At 45.9% G+C, this 17,500-nt stretch overlaps 1 pseudogene across 1 annotated transcript in view; it reads left to right on the forward strand.

The window, feature by feature from the left end:
* LOC311223872 (disheveled-associated activator of morphogenesis 1-A-like) overlaps positions 1–17,500 on the forward strand; it is a 66,232-nt pseudogene that overhangs the window by 717 nt on the left and 48,015 nt on the right. The gene's annotated exons all lie outside the window — the stretch shown is intronic.

Here is a 17,500-nt window from a genome sequence, read left to right on the forward strand (position 1 = left end):
TCTCTCTCTCCTATCCCCCCATCTACTGTATCTCTCCCCCCTCTCGCTCTGTGTCTCTCTCTCTCTCCCACTCCCTCTCTCCTATCCCCCCATCTACTGTATCTCTCCCCCCTCTCTCTCTCTCTCTCTCTCCCACTCTCTCTCTCCTATCCCCCCATCTACTGTATCTCTCCCCCCTCTCGCTCTGTGTCTCTCTCTCTCTCCCACTCCCTCTCTCCTATCCCCCCATCTACTGTATCTCTCCCCCCTCTCTCTCTCTCTCTCTCTCTCTCTCTCTCTCCCTCTCTCCTATCCCCCCATCTACTGTATCTCTCCCCCCTCTCGCTCTGTGTCTCTCTCTCTCTCCCACTCCCTCTCTCCTATCCCCCCATCTACTGTATATCTCCCCCCTCTCTCTCTCTCTCTCTCTCTCTCTCTCTCCCTCTCTCCTATCCCCCCATCTACTGTATCTCTCCCCCCTCTCGCTCTGTGTCTCTCTCTCTCTCCCACTCCCTCTCTCCTATCCCCCCATCTACTGTATCTCTCCCCCCTCTCTCTCTCTCTCTCTCTCTCTCTCCTATCCCCCCATCTACTGTATCTCTCCCCCCTCTCGCTCTGTGTCTCTCTCTCTCTCCCACTCCCTCTCTCCTATCCCCCCATCTACTGTATCTCTCCCCCCTCTCTCTCTCTCTCTCTCTCTCTCTCTCTCTCTCTCTCTCTCTCTCTCTCTCTCTGGATGCAGATGTTCTGTTGATCTGAGTGACGGGTACCAAGTTACACCTTTAAACACATGCTGCCCACATGTATACACACAACTAAACTATGTTGATGATACTAGATGTCATGTTGATATTTACTGTGTTGGTGGTGGAGCAGAGTTCTGAAGCAGTTGAAAGGATGAATGAATGAATGAATGAAAACTTTATTTAACAGATTGCAGAATGGGTACAGTACAGTACGGCTCAATACACACAATTGTTAAGGGGATGCAGACCAGAGAAAGCCGTTTGTCTTGTTTACATCAGGGTCCCCCATTTTCAATTCATAGCGACATTTATGACATACACACAACATACTGTACATGACATACAGGTAGGGCTGGGCGATATGGCCTCTAAATGATATCACAATATTTTCTTGCTCTATCACGATACACAATATATATTTTGCGATATTTAGAAATGTCCTCTAAAAAAGCACTTAAAAATGCTTGATTTAACCCTTTGATGGATACAGTCACGGCAATATGATTATATAAACCTGTTGTCAAGCCTCGTCAATATAACCCCCCCCCTAATGGAACTGGTGGCGTGGATCACCCCCTTGTGAGCGTTTCCAGGGTTAGTGGCTAACGTTAGTTAGCTTAGTTAGCGGCTAACTTAGTTACCGCCTCTCTGTCTCTGGGCGTGTGTGCGTGTCTGTGTGCGTGACGTAAATTGGACGAGTGTGTCTGTGTGAGGGAGAGAGGAGAGCGCCGCGCTAAAGTAAGTCTCATCTCAGCCGCGGCGGCTTAGAAACTGACCTGAGGTTTTGTGCAAAACATCACGATGTCCACAACGACATGTTTGAAAAGTGTACCGGCGTTAATGAACTGTACCCGATATTTATTTAATATCGTCATATTGCCCACCCCTACATACAGGTGTATATAGTAGTGTTACATTTGTTTTCGCTACTTTCCACCTCTGTCTGGAGTTGTTTAAGCGGTGAATTCAGGTCCAAGTCCATCATCCACAGGAAGTGAAGGCCTGGACGAGTGGTCTAACAGCAGGGCGTCAGAGAGAGAGAGAGAGAGAGAGAGAGAGGGGTGGAGCTCTGTAATGTTGTGACGGTGGTAGAAGCAGACAGTCTAGATACAATGACAGTCTGTGACAGTCTCTCTATATAAGTCCTTGAGTTCTCCGGGAGTTCTGCAAGGAGACAACCGTGAAGCTAAAGATGCGACAAACAACCAAAGTACTTGTTGCTACAAAACAAAACATATTCAGAGAAACCAATCGGCCAATCAATGGGCTCTATTGTAATCTACTGTGTTTTGGGTGGAACCGTTGAGGCCCAACACCTGCCTTCTCATCGTCATCCCTCACCCAGACCAGCCGTGCCCCTCACCCAGACCAGCCGTGCCCCTTACCGCTGCGTCAGGGAGTCACGTCCTGACTCCCTCTGCAGGCGAGAGGGTCTGGATTCTGGCTCCAAGTGTCCTCGAGCAATACACTGGAGGGAGAGGGTGGGTGGAGAGGGGGAGGGTGGGGGAGAGGGTGGGTGGAGAGGGAGAGGGTGGGTGGAAGGAGAGGGTGGGTGGAGAGGGTGCGGGAGAGGGTGGGTGGAGGGGGAGAGGGTGGGTGGAAGGAGAGGGTGGGTGGAAGGAGAGGGTGGGGGAGAGGCTGGGTGGGGGAGAGGGTGGGTGGAAGGAGAGGGTGGGGGAGAGGCTGGGTGGAGAGGGTGGGGGAGAGGGTGGGTGGAGGGGGAGAGGGTGGGTGGAAGGAGAGGCTGGGTGGGGGAGAGGGTGGGGGAGAGGGTGGGTGGAAGGAGAGGGTGGGGGAGAGGCTGGGTGTTCAGCTCACCACCCACTACTGAGCTAGCCTTCTTCACCAGCTTGTTCAGCTCACCACCCACTACTGAGCTAGCCTTCTTCACCAGCTTGTCCAGCTCACCACCCACTACTGAGCTAGCCTTCTTCACCAGCTTGTTCAGCTCACCACCCACTATGGAGCTAGCCTTCTTCACCAGCTTGTCCAGCTCACCACCCACTACGGAGCTAGCCTTCTTCACCAGCTTGTTCAGCTCACCACCCACTACGGAGCTAGCCTTCTTCACCAGCTTGTCCAGCTCACCACCCACTACGGAGCTAGCCTTCTTCACCAGCTTGTTCAGCTCACCACCCACTACTGAGCTAGCCTTCTTCACCAGCTTGTTCAGCTCACCACCCACTACGGAGCTAGCCTTCTTCACCAGCTTGTCCAGCTCACCACCCACTACTGAGCTAGCCTTCTTCACCAGCTTGTTCAGCTCACCACCCACTACGGAGCTAGCCTTCTTCACCAGCTTGTTCAGCTCACCACCCACTACGGAGCTAGCCTTCTTCACCAGCTTGTTCAGCTCACCACCCACTACGGAGCTAGCCTTCTTCACCAGCTTGTTCAGCTCACCACCCACTACGGAGCTAGCCTTCTTCACCAGCTTGTTCAGCTCACCACCCACTACTGAGCTAGCCTTCTTCACCAGCTTGTTCAGCTCACCACCCACTACGGAGCTAGCCTTCTTCACCAGCTTGTTCAGCTCACCACCCACTACTGAGCTAGCCTTCTTCACCAGCTTGTTCAGCTCACCACCCACTACGGAGCTAGCCTTCTTCACCAGCCTGTTCAGCTCACCACCCACTACTGAGCTAGCCTTCTTCACCAGCTTGTTCAGCTCACCACCCACTACGGAGCTAGCCTTCTTCACCAGCTTGTTCAGCTCACCACCCACTACGGAGCTAGCCTTCTTCACCAGCTTGTCCAGCTCACCACCCACTACTGAGCTAGCCTTCTTCACCAGCTTGTTCAGCTCACCACCCACTACGGAGCTAGCCTTCTTCACCAGCTTGTTCAGCTCACCACCCACTACGGAGCTAGCCTTCTTCACCAGCTTGTTCAGCTCACCACCCACTACGGAGCTAGCCTTCTTCACCAGCTTGTTCAGCTCACCACCCACTACGGAGCTAGCCTTCTTCACCAGCTTGTTCAGCTCACCACCCACTACTGAGCTAGCCTTCTTCACCAGCTTGTTCAGCTCACCACCCACTACGGAGCTAGCCTTCTTCACCAGCTTGTTCAGCTCACCACCCACTACTGAGCTAGCCTTCTTCACCAGCTTGTTCAGCTCACCACCCACTACGGAGCTAGCCTTCTTCACCAGCCTGTTCAGCTCACCACCCACTACTGAGCTAGCCTTCTTCACCAGCTTGTTCAGCTCACCACCCACTACGGAGCTAGCCTTCTTCACCAGCTTGTTCAGCTCACCACCCACTACGGAGCTAGCCTTCTTCACCAGCTTGTCCAGCTCACCACCCACTACTGAGCTAGCCTTCTTCACCAGCTTGTTCAGCTCACCACCCACTACGGAGCTAGCCTTCTTCACCAGCTTGTTCAGCTCACCACCCACTACGGAGCTAGCCTTCTTCACCAGCTTGTTCAGCTCACCACCCACTACGGAGCTAGCCTTCTTCACCAGCTTGTTCAGCTCACCACCCACTACGGAGCTAGCCTTCTTCACCAGCTTGTTCAGCTCACCACCCACTACGGAGCTAGCCTTCTTCACCAGCTTGTTCAGCTCACCACCCACTACGGAGTGGGGTGGAGGGGGGGGGGGGGGGGGGGGGGGGTGGAGGCTCGTGGGTCCGGCCCTGAGGGGGGGGGTGGGGTGGAGGCTCGTGGGTCCGGCCCTGAGGGGGGGGGGGGGTGGGGTGGAGGCTCGTGGGTCCGGCCCTGAGGGGGGGGGGGGGGTGGGGTGGAGGCCCTGAGGGGGGGGGGGGGGGGGTGGGGTGGAGGTTAAATGACTAATATGAACTGGAAGTGTAAATGGAATGTAGATTGAATGCAGTGGAATGTAAAGTGTCTCTGTGACGCAGCCTCAGGACTGAAGCCAGGTGAGGACCCGGGTGAGGACACCTGGCAGGTCAGACCGGACTCTGGACTCTCTGCTGACCGGACCAGCTGCTTAACCCTTTCACTGCCACACGACAGCCGGTTAACCCTTTCACTGTGACAATACAGAAGGTTAGCCCTTTACTATCACATCACACAACCGACAGCGATGCTCCATCATTAGCATCATTAGCTCCGGGGATGCGGAGCTAATGATGGAGCATCGCCGTCGGTTGTGTGATGTGATAGTAAAGGGTTAACCTTCTGTCGTGTGGCAGTGAAAGAAGGAAACATTCCACTCCCTTTATGACCTGAGACAACCAAGAGAGCCAAGACCAGGTGTCTGTGATGTCATCGAGACTGGTGTCTGTGATGTCATCGAGACTGGTGTCTGTGATGTCATCGAGACTGGTGTCTGTGATGTCATCGAGACTGGTGTGTCTGTGATGTCATCGAGACTGGTGTCTGTGATGTCATCGAGACTGGTATGTCTGTGATGTCATCGAGACTGGTGTGTCTGTGATGTCATCGAGACTGGTATGTCTGTGATGTCATCGAGACTGGTGTCTGTGATGTCATCGAGACTGGTGTCTGTGATGTCATCGAGACTGGTGTGTCTGTGATGTCATCGAGACTGGTGTGTCTGTGATGTCATCGAGACTGGTGTGTCTGTGATGTCATCGAGCCTGGTGTGTCTGTGATGTCATCGAGACTGGTGTGTCTGTGATGTCATCGAGACTGGTGTGTCTGTGATGTCATCGAGACTGGTGTGTCTGTGATGTCATCGAGACTGGTGTGTCTGTGATGTCATCGAGACTGGTGTGTATGTGATGTCATCGAGACTGGTGTGTCTGTGATGTCATCGAGACTGGTGTCTGTGATGTCATCGAGACTGGTGTCTGTGATGTCATCGAGACTGGTGTGTCTGTGATGTCATCGAGACTGGTGTCTGTGATGTCATCGAGACTGGTATGTCTGTGATGTCATCGAGACTGGTGTGTCTGTGATGTCATCGAGACTGGTGTGTCTGTGATGTCATCGAGACTGGTGTGTCTGTGATGTCATCGAGACTGGTGTGTCTGTGATGTCATCGAGACTGGTGTGTCTGTGATGTCATCGAGACTGGTGTGTCTGTGATGTCATCGAGACTGGTGTGTATGTGATGTCATCGAGACTGGTGTGTCTGTGATGTCATCGAGACTGGTGTGTCTGTGATGTCATCGAGACTGGTATGTCTGTGATGTCATCGAGACTGGTATGTCTGTGATGTCATCGAGACTGGTGTGTCTGTGATGTCATCGAGACTGGTGTGTCTGTGATGTCATCGAGACTGGTATGTCTGTGATGTCATCGAGACTGGTGTGTCTGTGATGTCATCGAGACTGGTGTGTCTGTGATGTCATCGAGACTGGTATGTCTGTGATGTCATCGAGACTGGTATGTCTGTGATGTCATCGAGACTGGTGTGTCTGTGATGTCATCGAGACTGGTATGTCTGTGATGTCATCGAGACTGGTATGTCTGTGATGTCATCGAGACTGGTGTGTCTGTGATGTCATCGAGACTGGTATGTCTGTGATGTCATCGAGACTGGTGTCTGTGATGTCATCGAGACTGGTGTCTGTGATGTCATCGAGACTGGTGTGTCTGTGATGTCATCGAGACTGGTGTGTCTGTGATGTCATCGAGACTGGTGTGTCTGTGATGTCATTGAGACTGGTGTGTCTGTGATGTCATCGAGACTGGTGTGTCTGTGATGTCATCGAGACTGGTGTGTATGTGATGTCATCGAGACTGGTGTGTCTGTGATGTCATCGAGACTGGTGTGTCTGTGATGTCATCGAGACTGGTATGTCTGTGATGTCATCGAGACTGGTGTGTCTGTGATGTCATCGAGACTGGTGTGTCTGTCATGTCATCGAGACTGGTGTGTCTGTGATGTCATCGAGACTTGTGTCATCATTTATTTATTCGTACATGGAATTACCACAGTCCAACAGTACATATTTATATAATTCACCAAAAATACCATGGCCGAAAGGAACAGGAAGAAGAAAAAATCGTATATATACCTGCCCCTACACACACACAACACACCGATAGACATATTGTGTAAAACCAAACAGAATATACCCATTTTGCAAAAGAAATTTAACATCAACACAACCAAATTAAATCAACATAAATAAACCCATAAATGCATCACGGCTGCATCACGGCTGGATCACGGCTGGATCACGGCTGGATCACGGCTGCATCACGGCTGCATCACGGCTGCATCACGGCTGCATCACGGCTGCATCAATGTATCGATACTCATTTCAATACTCTGATATTTTCTGATAAAGGATATGATATTATAATATGTAGGGATGTTCGATATTGGCTTTTTTTCTTTTACCGATATCCGATACACCGATATTGTCCAACGTCTTGTCGTGGAATTAACACAACATTATGCATACTTTTTTTGACGATAAATAAAATAAGAATTTGTTCTTACTTGCTTGCCTGGGTAAATAAAGGTTAAATAATTGTAAAAAAAAAAGTATAATTTCTTTTTTTAAACCGATACCGATAATTTCCGATATTACATTTTTATGCCAATATCCGCCGATAATATCGGACAACATCCCTAATAATATGATCGAGGGTATGATATTATATAATATGATAAAGGGTATCCCTGTACGCTAAACAGCACATGCTGGGCTCTCTGGTAACATACATGGGATGTATTTATGATAATTCCCTGTTATTATTCAGTTTGTCATCAGAAACCCTTGGAGTGGAAATATGTCGCCCACAGACAGATACAGACTGGCCCCCTAGGCTGTCGCTATGACGACGTGTGTGTGTGTGTGGGTGAGTGAGGAATGTGACAGGGGGAAATAGCACTGAACCTGTTTCTCACACACACATGCACACACACACACACACACATACACACACACACACACAGTTGAATGCAGGGAGTCATAGTGAAAACTATTATGAATGGAATGAGGACGGAGTACATTTCTACCCTGGGTGTGACCACATGCACACACACACACACACACACACACACACACACACACACACACACACACACACACACAGGTTCTTGTGTGTTTGTGTATGTGTGTCTGCCTGTTTGAAAGATGACTGGTTTACAGTACACAGCTGTGAGGGCATGCATGTGATTATATGTATCTGTGTGTGTGTCTCTGTGTGCATAGAGTGTCTGATCACATCATTGATGAACAGATCAGAACCTATTGATTAACTTGATTGATCTCTTACGTAAGGCAGCATGGTTGTTTCCAGTCTTCTGATTGGACGATGGATCTAGGCTCAACAGAAGCTTATGTGTCCAGTCTTCTGATTGGATGATAGATCTAGGCTCAACAGAAGCTTATGTGTCCAGTCTTCTGATTGGATGATAGATCTAGGCTCAACAGAAGCTTATGTGTCCATTCTTCTGATTGGATGATAGATCTAGGCTCAACAGAAGCTTATGTTTCACTTCAGGAAATGACATCAAATGACATTATGTCGTCAGGGGAAGTTTGACAGCGGTTACCATGGTGATATGGAAGATCAACAGAGGCCAGTCTGTATTAGAGAGAGAGAGAGAGAGAGAGATGTTTATGTCTTAGACCATTATGAGTAACATTTGTGAATTCAGAAAATTAAAGTAATCGCCAGCTTCCCCGTCTTCTCCGTCACCCTGCCCGAGCGTCATCTTTGACCCATGACCTCTCGGCAGAACCCAGATAACACTTCCTGTTTCCTGTAAACTCTGCATATAGGGAGCCCAACACTTCCTGTTTCCTGTAAACTCTGCATATAGGGAGCCCAACACTTCCTGTTTCCTGTAAACTCTGCATATAGGGAGCCCAACACTTCCTGTTTCCTGTAAACTCTGCATATAGGGAGCCCAACACTTCCTGTTTCCTGTAAACTCTGCATATAGGGAGCCCAACACTTCCTGTTTCCTGTAAACTCTGCATATAGGGAGGTGTAGTCTGACGTCACTCTGGACCGCCCGCGAGGTCCACCCCTATAGGGAGGTGTAGTCTGACGTCACTCTGGACCGCCCGCGAGGTCCACCCCTATAGGGAGGTGTAGTCTGACGTCACTCTGGACCGCCCGCGAGGTCCACCCCTATAGGGAGGTGTAGTCTGACGTCACTCTGGACCGCCCGCGAGGTCCACCCGTTTAGGGATTCATCATTGGGAAAATTTATTATCGGCTATTGTAATAATTCTGCCTCATGAACATTGGCAAGCTTTGCATTTTTGCACAAAATGATTTCCCTCCCATCACTGACATTATTGTTTAAGCATTTTTGGTTGAAATAAAATTCGACGCAATTATTTTACGATTTAATTTCCGGACCGGCCGGAAACAACAATGACGTAACCACTACGCCTCCCCATACTGAGTCACTGAGTCAGAATACCTCAAGCCTAAACTAATACAGGGTGTCCGCGGATCCTTAAAAAGTCTTAAATTGGTTTATCAATAATTAAGGCCTTAGTTTGTCTTAAAATGTCTTAAATCCATTTTCAGAGGTCTTAAAAATGCCATAGAAAGGAAAGATAAAATGCCATGTCATGTTTTATTATGAAATCTGGGGAAGTACGGTTAACGGGAGATAAAGTCGGGAGTTTTTATTGACCGCGTTGTAGCATCACGCAGACCGGAATGGGGCGGAACCAACACGGGTCCTTATGTTGGCCGGGAACAATTTCAGTGGAGTCTAGCTAACGTTAGCAAGGCGAAGCGGAAGCGATAACGTTACGTTTAGTTTAGCATTTGCACTCGTTAATATGGGAAAGTGCCAATTTAACGAGAACTGGCTCGACAATCCACTGTTTGCGCGATGGTTGGTCCCAGTCAAAGTCAAAGACCATTACGAGGCCTGCTGCAACAACAAAAAAAGAGCAGTCGAGTCGCACATGCTGAGCAGCGCTAAGCGTACCTCTGCAAAAACGGCGCCTGCAAACTACTATTTCGAATTTCTTTTCGGCCCCGCCATCTCAGGTAGGACTATAACATCTGCACCAACAGAAGTCTGGATAACATGCGGCTCCACGCCAACACTTGAAGCTGAGGTCTTAACTTGAAAATAATCTATTCACGGATGTAAACAAGGACACGTTTGTGTTTATGTTCGATGAGAGTCACCCACTATGTATTTTTTCCTCCCACCCACCCCCTCCTAATGTACAGTATCCTCCCATCATATGTATGTTAGGATCTATGGGTAACAGTACTGTATATTTGCATATCTTATATGTCACAAATGTAACAGTACTATATACCTGTATGTCCCTATGCCATAAATGTCATGTATGTTGAGTGTCATAAATGTCACTATGAATTGAAAATGGGGGACCCTGATGGAAACAAGACAAACGTCTTTCTCTGGTCTGCATCCCCTTAACAATTGTGTGTATTGAGCCGTACTGTATTGTACCCATTCTGCAATCTGTTAAACAAAGTTTTCATTCATTCAACCAAACCACAAAAACAAAACGACTGGATGAATAAATGAAAAACTGTATTAACAGATAACAGATAAATACACACAATTGTTAAGGGGATGCAGACCAGAGAGACTTTCGTCTTGTTTACATCAGGGTCCCCCATTTTCAATTCATAGTAACTGTACTGTTACATTTGTGACATATGCAAATATACAGTACTGTTACCCAGAGATCCTAACAGAAAATATATACATATGATGGGGAGGAGACTGTACATTAGGAGGGGGGGGGGGGGGGGGGGGCGTTGGACATTTACGGTGCCCAGTTTCTAATTGCAGCCTCCCGTAGGTGCTCTTTAAGAGCGGTTTTGAATGTGGGCAGGGGTAAAGTGGGTTTTAGGAGTGAGGTTAAGCAGTAGTCTGACCAGTTTGTTTTGTGATGTTAGTAATCTTGTTTTTTGTGCCTTTGAGGTGCTTTGGTACCATGAGGTGCAAGCATAGTCGTAGTACCCCTGAATGAGTGCTCCTGCCAGAGTCTTCAGGGTATTCTTGTTTACCAGAGAGCAGATCCGGTACAAGAATCTAGTTTGTTGGTTGACTTTTTTGATACCCTGGGGAGGGTGGTAATAGTTATGTGTTCTGACAGGTATCAGTCCTATGGTGATAATCATGTGTTCTTACAGGTATCAGTCCTATGGTAGTATGTGTTCTGACGGAAATGTGGCTGTTGCACTTGCTGCTTGGCCCCTGGTATATTTTGTATAGCTATATTTGCTATTTATGTTTGGTCACCCCTTTGTTGAAATTCATCCAATCCAGTTACTCCTTTAAGTTCAAGATTTTTAAGTTTCCAAGTTATTTTTTAATAAACATCTTTGGACCAACGTGTCCCTAAACTTAAACTAATTGGTGTCGTTGCATGATTTTTGCCATTTTGTTATTGTGAAATTGGTATTAAATTTAATTCTGAGTGGCATTAAAAAGTCTTAAAAAGCCTTAAATCTGACTGGGCTAAACCTGCAGATACCCTGTAATAATATATATTAGTTATATATCGAGTATTAATTATTACATCAGCCTGTTCAGTGTTTCCTACAGTGCGGTGGTGGATGCTGTGTGTGACGGAGGATGTCACGATATTAGATACATTTTTTTTTAAATATTTATAATATAAATATAAATCATTATCTTCCTTTTGAATAAAACAGGCTTTTTCTGCCTTAATTAGCCTAATCCATAAAAAAAATTAAAATAAAAAATAAGTAGCCTATAGCAAACGTACACACACACACTGCTACATAAAATCATTGAACGTACTAAATATCTTACATCGATTGTGTTCAAATCATGATATCAGAGAGATATGATATTCTATGTGTTTAAAATATAAAACCAAGTTGTTTCTGTTTCTCTCTTGGTTTCATATGAACTCCTCTCAAAACCCTGTTTGAACCTGCTAGACTGAATGGGGGTGGGGTTGTGTGTGTGTGTGTGAGAGCGAGAGATTAACCTACATTTTGACATCTGTTGTTATGTGTGTCTGATCTTCTGTGTATGTGTACTATGTGTATACAGTGTGTGTGTGTAATCAGTGAGTCAGTATGTTATAAAAAGTCTTACCCTAACTAACCTTACTGTCGTGCACTTGTCCTAATAAACTAACCTACACTGTAGCACAGTAGCACTCAACACTTTGATGAACATTGTTACTCAGCTGAGTTGTACCTTCCTGATGACTTGTCGTACAGAACCTGTAAGCCACTTTGGATAAAAGCATCAGCTAAATGACTAAATGTAAATGTGTGTAGTCATGTGTATGTATATGTAATGTATGTGTGTGTAATCAGTGAGTCAGTATGTTATTTGTGTGTTTGTGTATGTGGTGTGTAATCAGTGAGTCAGTATGTTATCTGTGTGTACTGTATGTATTGTATATTGTTAGGATTTTAATGATACTGAAGAAACTGCTTATATCGATACCGATTTTTATTGATACTCGATCTTAAAATACTCTTACTCAATACTCTTATTGATACTCTTATTGATAATCGTATTGAAAATCGTATTGATAATCATATTGATAATCTTATTGATACTCGTATTGATACTCTTATTGATGATCACATTCACTCATTGGACGCCTGTAGTAGCATACCGCCACCGATGTAAACGGTGGGAGTCGCTCACCTTGTTTGCAGGGCTATAACTATTTAAATATTATAGCTATATATGCAATACTATGGCCCAGTTGACATCGAGTATCTATCGTTCAATATGTGAAAAAGAAAAAAAATGTCCATCCATACATTCCCGTTTTATACCGTGTTGAATATAAATGGTTTTAGAGCGGTCTAGGCTAATTCCTGGGAGGCTAGTAATATGCCGCAACGTGTATTATATATTATCCATTGGCATTTCGTCCATATACACGCTACAATAAAGAAATCAAATGCATATGATCGGTATATTATGTTCCATCATGCATGCTTGAAAGGGGGGGTGGGGGGGGTCGTTTCTGATTAATTGATTGTCAATAACGGCATTCATTAGTACAACAGCATACGCTGATCAGGGCGATGGCTATGAAAACAAGGCACAATCAAGCTGAAATTGACGTTAAATTGCTCTTACCTGTGGCCGGTGGGATTCCAAAAAGAATATTCCAATTATTTGATTGCCATCTGCTAGATCGTATGTCCATTTGGCCCACGCCATAACCCCCCACAGCATAATTAATCGGGCGTCCCGAAAGCGATTCAATGCGATCGGGTGAAGATCTTGATCCACGTTACTAGAAAACTCAGCGCGGAGGAATTTCAATGATACACAGAGTCATCATACACAGAGTCACAGTGCAACATCAGCCGCATACCAACAGGCGGCGGTATTGGACCTTTGCGATCTCAGACACATTGCCACACAGTACCACAGCCTTCCTGGATGATTTACATTTACATTTACATTTAGTCATTTAGCTGACGCTTTTATCCAAAGCGACTTACAAGTTCTGTACGACAAGCCATCAGGAAGGGCACAACTCTTATCAGCTGAGCAACAATGTTCATCAAAGTGTTGAGTGCTACAGTGTAGGTTAGTTTATTAGGACAAGTGCATGACAGTACGGTTAGTTAGGGTTAGATTTTTTTTTTTTTTTTTTTTTATTGTTTTTTTTTTTTTTATTCAGATAATGGTTGAAGAAGTGCGTCTTTAGTCGACGGCGAAAGATTGGACGTGATTCGGCTGTCCTAACTGGGGTGGGTAGTTCATTCCACCATTGTGGGGCAAGGACTGAGAATAGGCGACTTCTCTTTGATGACCCTCCCGGAGCTTGGATAGGAGTAGGTCTGAGGCGGCCAGAAGATGCAGAGCGTAGGGGTCTTGAGGGTGTGTAGTTAGAGACCATTGACCGGAGGTAGGCGGGAGCGGTTCCCTTTGCCGCACGGTATGCTAGGTCGAGGGCCTTGAAGCGGATTCGTGCAGCAATGGGGAGCCAGTGCAGGTCCCTAAGAAGTGGGGTGGCATGGGCCGACTTCGGTAGGTTTGAGATCAGGCGGGCCGCTGCGTTCTGAATGAGTTGAAGAGGCTTAGTGGCAGTGGCCGGGAGGCCAGCGAGCAGTGCATTGCAGTAGTCGAGGCGGGAGATGACTGTTGATTGGACGAGGAGTTGGGTGGCTTCTTTTGTCAGGAAGGGGCGGATCCTTCTGACGTTGCTCAGGAGGAATCGGCAGGTTCTGGTCGTCGCTGCGATGTGAGCAGAGAAGTTCAACTGGTCGTCGAGGACAACACCAAGGTTCTTGGCGGTCGGGGACGCAGTCACAGCTGCATTCTCGACTGTGATTGAAAGGTCGGTTAGGGGGGAGGATTTGGCCGGCAGGTGGAGCAATTCTGTTTTGCTTAGGTTCAGTTTGAGGTGGTTGGACGTCATCCAGGCTGAGATGTCGGACAGACAGGCCGAGATCCGCTCAGAGACGTGGATATCTGAGGGAGGGAAGGAGAGGAAGAGTTGAGTATCGTCGGCATAACAATGGTAGGAGAAGCCATGAGACGTGATAATGTTACCCAGTGATTTAGTGTAGAGGGAGAAGAGAAGGGGTCCTAAAACCGAGCCCTGGGGGACACCCGTCCGCAGGGGGCGGGTGGCCGACAGGGTCCCTCTCCATGACACTTGGTAGGAGCGGTCATTGAGGTATGATGACAGCCATGTCAGCGCAGAGCCAGCCACTCCCATTCCTGCGAGGGCCGCAAGGAGGATCTGGTGGTTGACTGTGTCGAAGGCTGCAGATAGATCTAGGAGAATCAGGACAGAGGAGAGGCCTTTCGCTTTTGCTAAGTGAAGTGCCTCTGTGACCGCAATGAGGGCTGTCTCTGTGGAGTGACCAGTCCTGAAGCCTGACTGATTAGGGTCTAGGAGGTCATTCTGTAAGAGATAAGCAGTAAGTTGGTTGGATACAGCACGTTCAAGTGTTTTAGAAAGGAAGGAGAGAAGAGAGACAGGACGGTAGTTGCCTATGACGGTAGGGTTCAGGGTTGGTTTTTTTATGAGCGGCGTGACTCTGGCTTGTTTTAGGGAGGTGGGGACCACCCCCGAGTTGAGTGAGGAGTTGATGGTTGCAGTTAGGAATGGGAGGATGTCTGGTGCTATGGTCTGGAGGAGTGGAGAGGGTAGCTGGTCCAGCTGGCAAGTAGTCGGACGGTTCGACGTTACCAGTGTCAGGGTCTCTGCTTCTGTAATGGGAGAGAAAGATGACAGAGTGAAGGATGAGGTTCTCGATTCAGCGTTTGGAATGGGTGGGGGTTGGGAGAAGGAGCTGCGGATGTTCTCCACTTTTTCCTCAAAGAAGATTGCAAAGTCTTCGGCAGAGAAAGATGAGGGAGGGGGGGGGGTGGGGGGGGAGTGAGGAGGGAGGACATGGTAGCATGCAGTTTGCGAAGATTCTTGGCAGAGGCCTCGATCCTATGGTGGAAGAAAGAAGCTTTGGCATTAGTGATGGTTTTGGAGAATGTTAACAAGAGGTTGTGATATGTGTCGATGTCAGCAGTGAGGCGTGACTTTCTATACTTCCTTTCAGCTGCTCTCAGGACCTGTCTTTGTTCTCTCACTGGATCTGTCAGCCATGGACTGGGTGGGGAACGGCGGGCAGGTTTCTCAACAAGGGGACAGAATGGAAATAGCGAATAAAAGAAATAACGATCCAATAACGAGTATACTCATTGTTGGCGTTATTCGATTGGCGGCCAATAACGAGTATACTTGTCGTTGGCGGGGAATGGGTTAAGCACCCCCCCCCCCCATTTATTTTTTATAATTTTCTTAAAAAAAATGTATCTGTGGGGGTGCTTAATGTCTGAAGGAGTCGACTGAAGGCTCCTTCTCCTCTGCGAAAGCATGCAATTGGTCCACTGATGGATACATCTTGATATTTGTCTAGTGTGTTCATTAGACGGGTGAACGTTTCTTTCAGTGCCTCTGTGCCTGTTTTCTTAGGCAGTTATCCTCGCTGGTATGCGCGCCATTAGCGTTAGCCACGCTTATAGGCCTCTTTGCTTTTGGAAAGAGTGACAACATTTAAAAAAAAATATATATATTAGTGCTGTCAGGCGATTAAAAACATTTATCTAATTAATTACAGGATTTGTAATTAATTAATCACATTTTAATCGCATAACCATTTTAGGCCTGATATTCTATAAGCATATTTCAAATGGCATTTGTCCGGATGGCAGAATTCAGTACTGTATCTACAAAACCCTTCTGTTTAATCATCTTCCATTTATTCATTTGCTTAGATTTTTCAGGTCTGGTCAATTTTATATTCTCATTTGGTTCATTACAATGTACTCAAGCCTAGTAACAGACACAGTATTTCTGACACTGGGAATACATTCCCTGAGATCCATAGATGTCCCTAGAACCAGACACCAAGAACATTAGGGCAGTACCGAATGCTTCGAAGCTTCGATCATAATGTTCACATTCGAATTCTAAATTAACATTAAAAAAAATATATATATATTTTTTTGTATAATCTATTCAATCTGTTTAAACCAATGGGGTTTTTCTTCACAGTTGCAGATAAAGTTTAGGCTACACTAATATTGTAATATTATACTATAAGACGTCACCATCACTTTCGTACCAACCGTGCCCTTATTGGATTATTTATTTGACGAAACTGATGAGTTATATTCATTAAAGAAAGTTGATTTAATTAAAAAAAATACACATTTAATCAGATTAATCACTTTATTCAAATTGAATTCAAATTCAATAGAAGCTTTGAATGTTAAAATATTTTAAAAAATTACATTCGGTACAGCCCTAAAGAACATGCAAATGGACCATATTAAAAAAAAGGCTGTAAATGTGTATTCTACGTTCTTATGGAAGACAAGATACATGAAATGAAATGCTCTAAGGCAGGGGTGTCAAACTCATTTTCACAGAGGGCCACATCAGCATTATGGTTGCCCTCAAAGGGCCAAAGACCGTATAAATGCTAATGTAATGTAAAATAAATGTAGCTACTCATTTACATATTGTTAAACATGTTGTTTCTGTATTTATTACTTATTCAAGTTATACATATTGCATATGCATTTGCATAAATGTAAAAATATATGTTAGCTTATGTTATTTTAACAAATAATTTTAGTTTATCAGAACCCCATATTACTCCATCAATCAATGATCAAACCATTCAAGTAAATAACAAAGAAGAATATCATCAAATACAAGCTATGACATTAAGTTTGTTCAAAACCTTTTTGTCACAGTCAAGAGGGGCAGAACTAACAACTGTGAGCTGCAAAGAACACGTGGGACAGATGTAGCAGATGTTACAAAAACAAATGGCTGCACACAACCTTGCAGAGGCCATACATCCAACTAATGGAAGATAGTTTAATTAACTTTAATTAACAGATTGCAGAATGGGTACAGTACAGTACAGCTCAATACACACAATTGTTAAGGGGATGCAGACCAGAGAGACGTTCGCCTTGTTTACATCAGGGTCCCCCATTTTCAATTCGTAATGAAATTGCTATTATGTGTCTGCATGAACACACAACTGTAACTGTACTCAAAAATAACAAAATAAGGGTTGTCTCAGTTCACAACTATATTGGTCAAGTTTTGGGTGGGACTTGTTTGCGTCCCTACAGCTTCTTATTCAATTGAGCGAGATGCTCGGTTATGTCACACAGCCAGTTTGCATCTGACAGTTCGGACAATATTTCTTCAACCCTTTGTTACCTATTCCGCCTGGATCTTTTTTGTATTTTGGGCTGTAAAATTGTCAAAGAATGTCTGAGGAGTAAGTGCTTTTGGCTTTTTTCCTTTGTTACTTCATCAATACCTCAGATGTTCAACATACATGTATGTGTAAGAATGTGTAATAACTAAGGCTGTCAAAGT

This window comes from Notolepis coatsorum (genome assembly GCF_963971535.1).
Source record: "Notolepis coatsorum genome assembly, chromosome: 2".
Lineage (NCBI taxonomy): Eukaryota > Metazoa > Chordata > Actinopteri > Aulopiformes > Paralepididae > Notolepis > Notolepis coatsorum.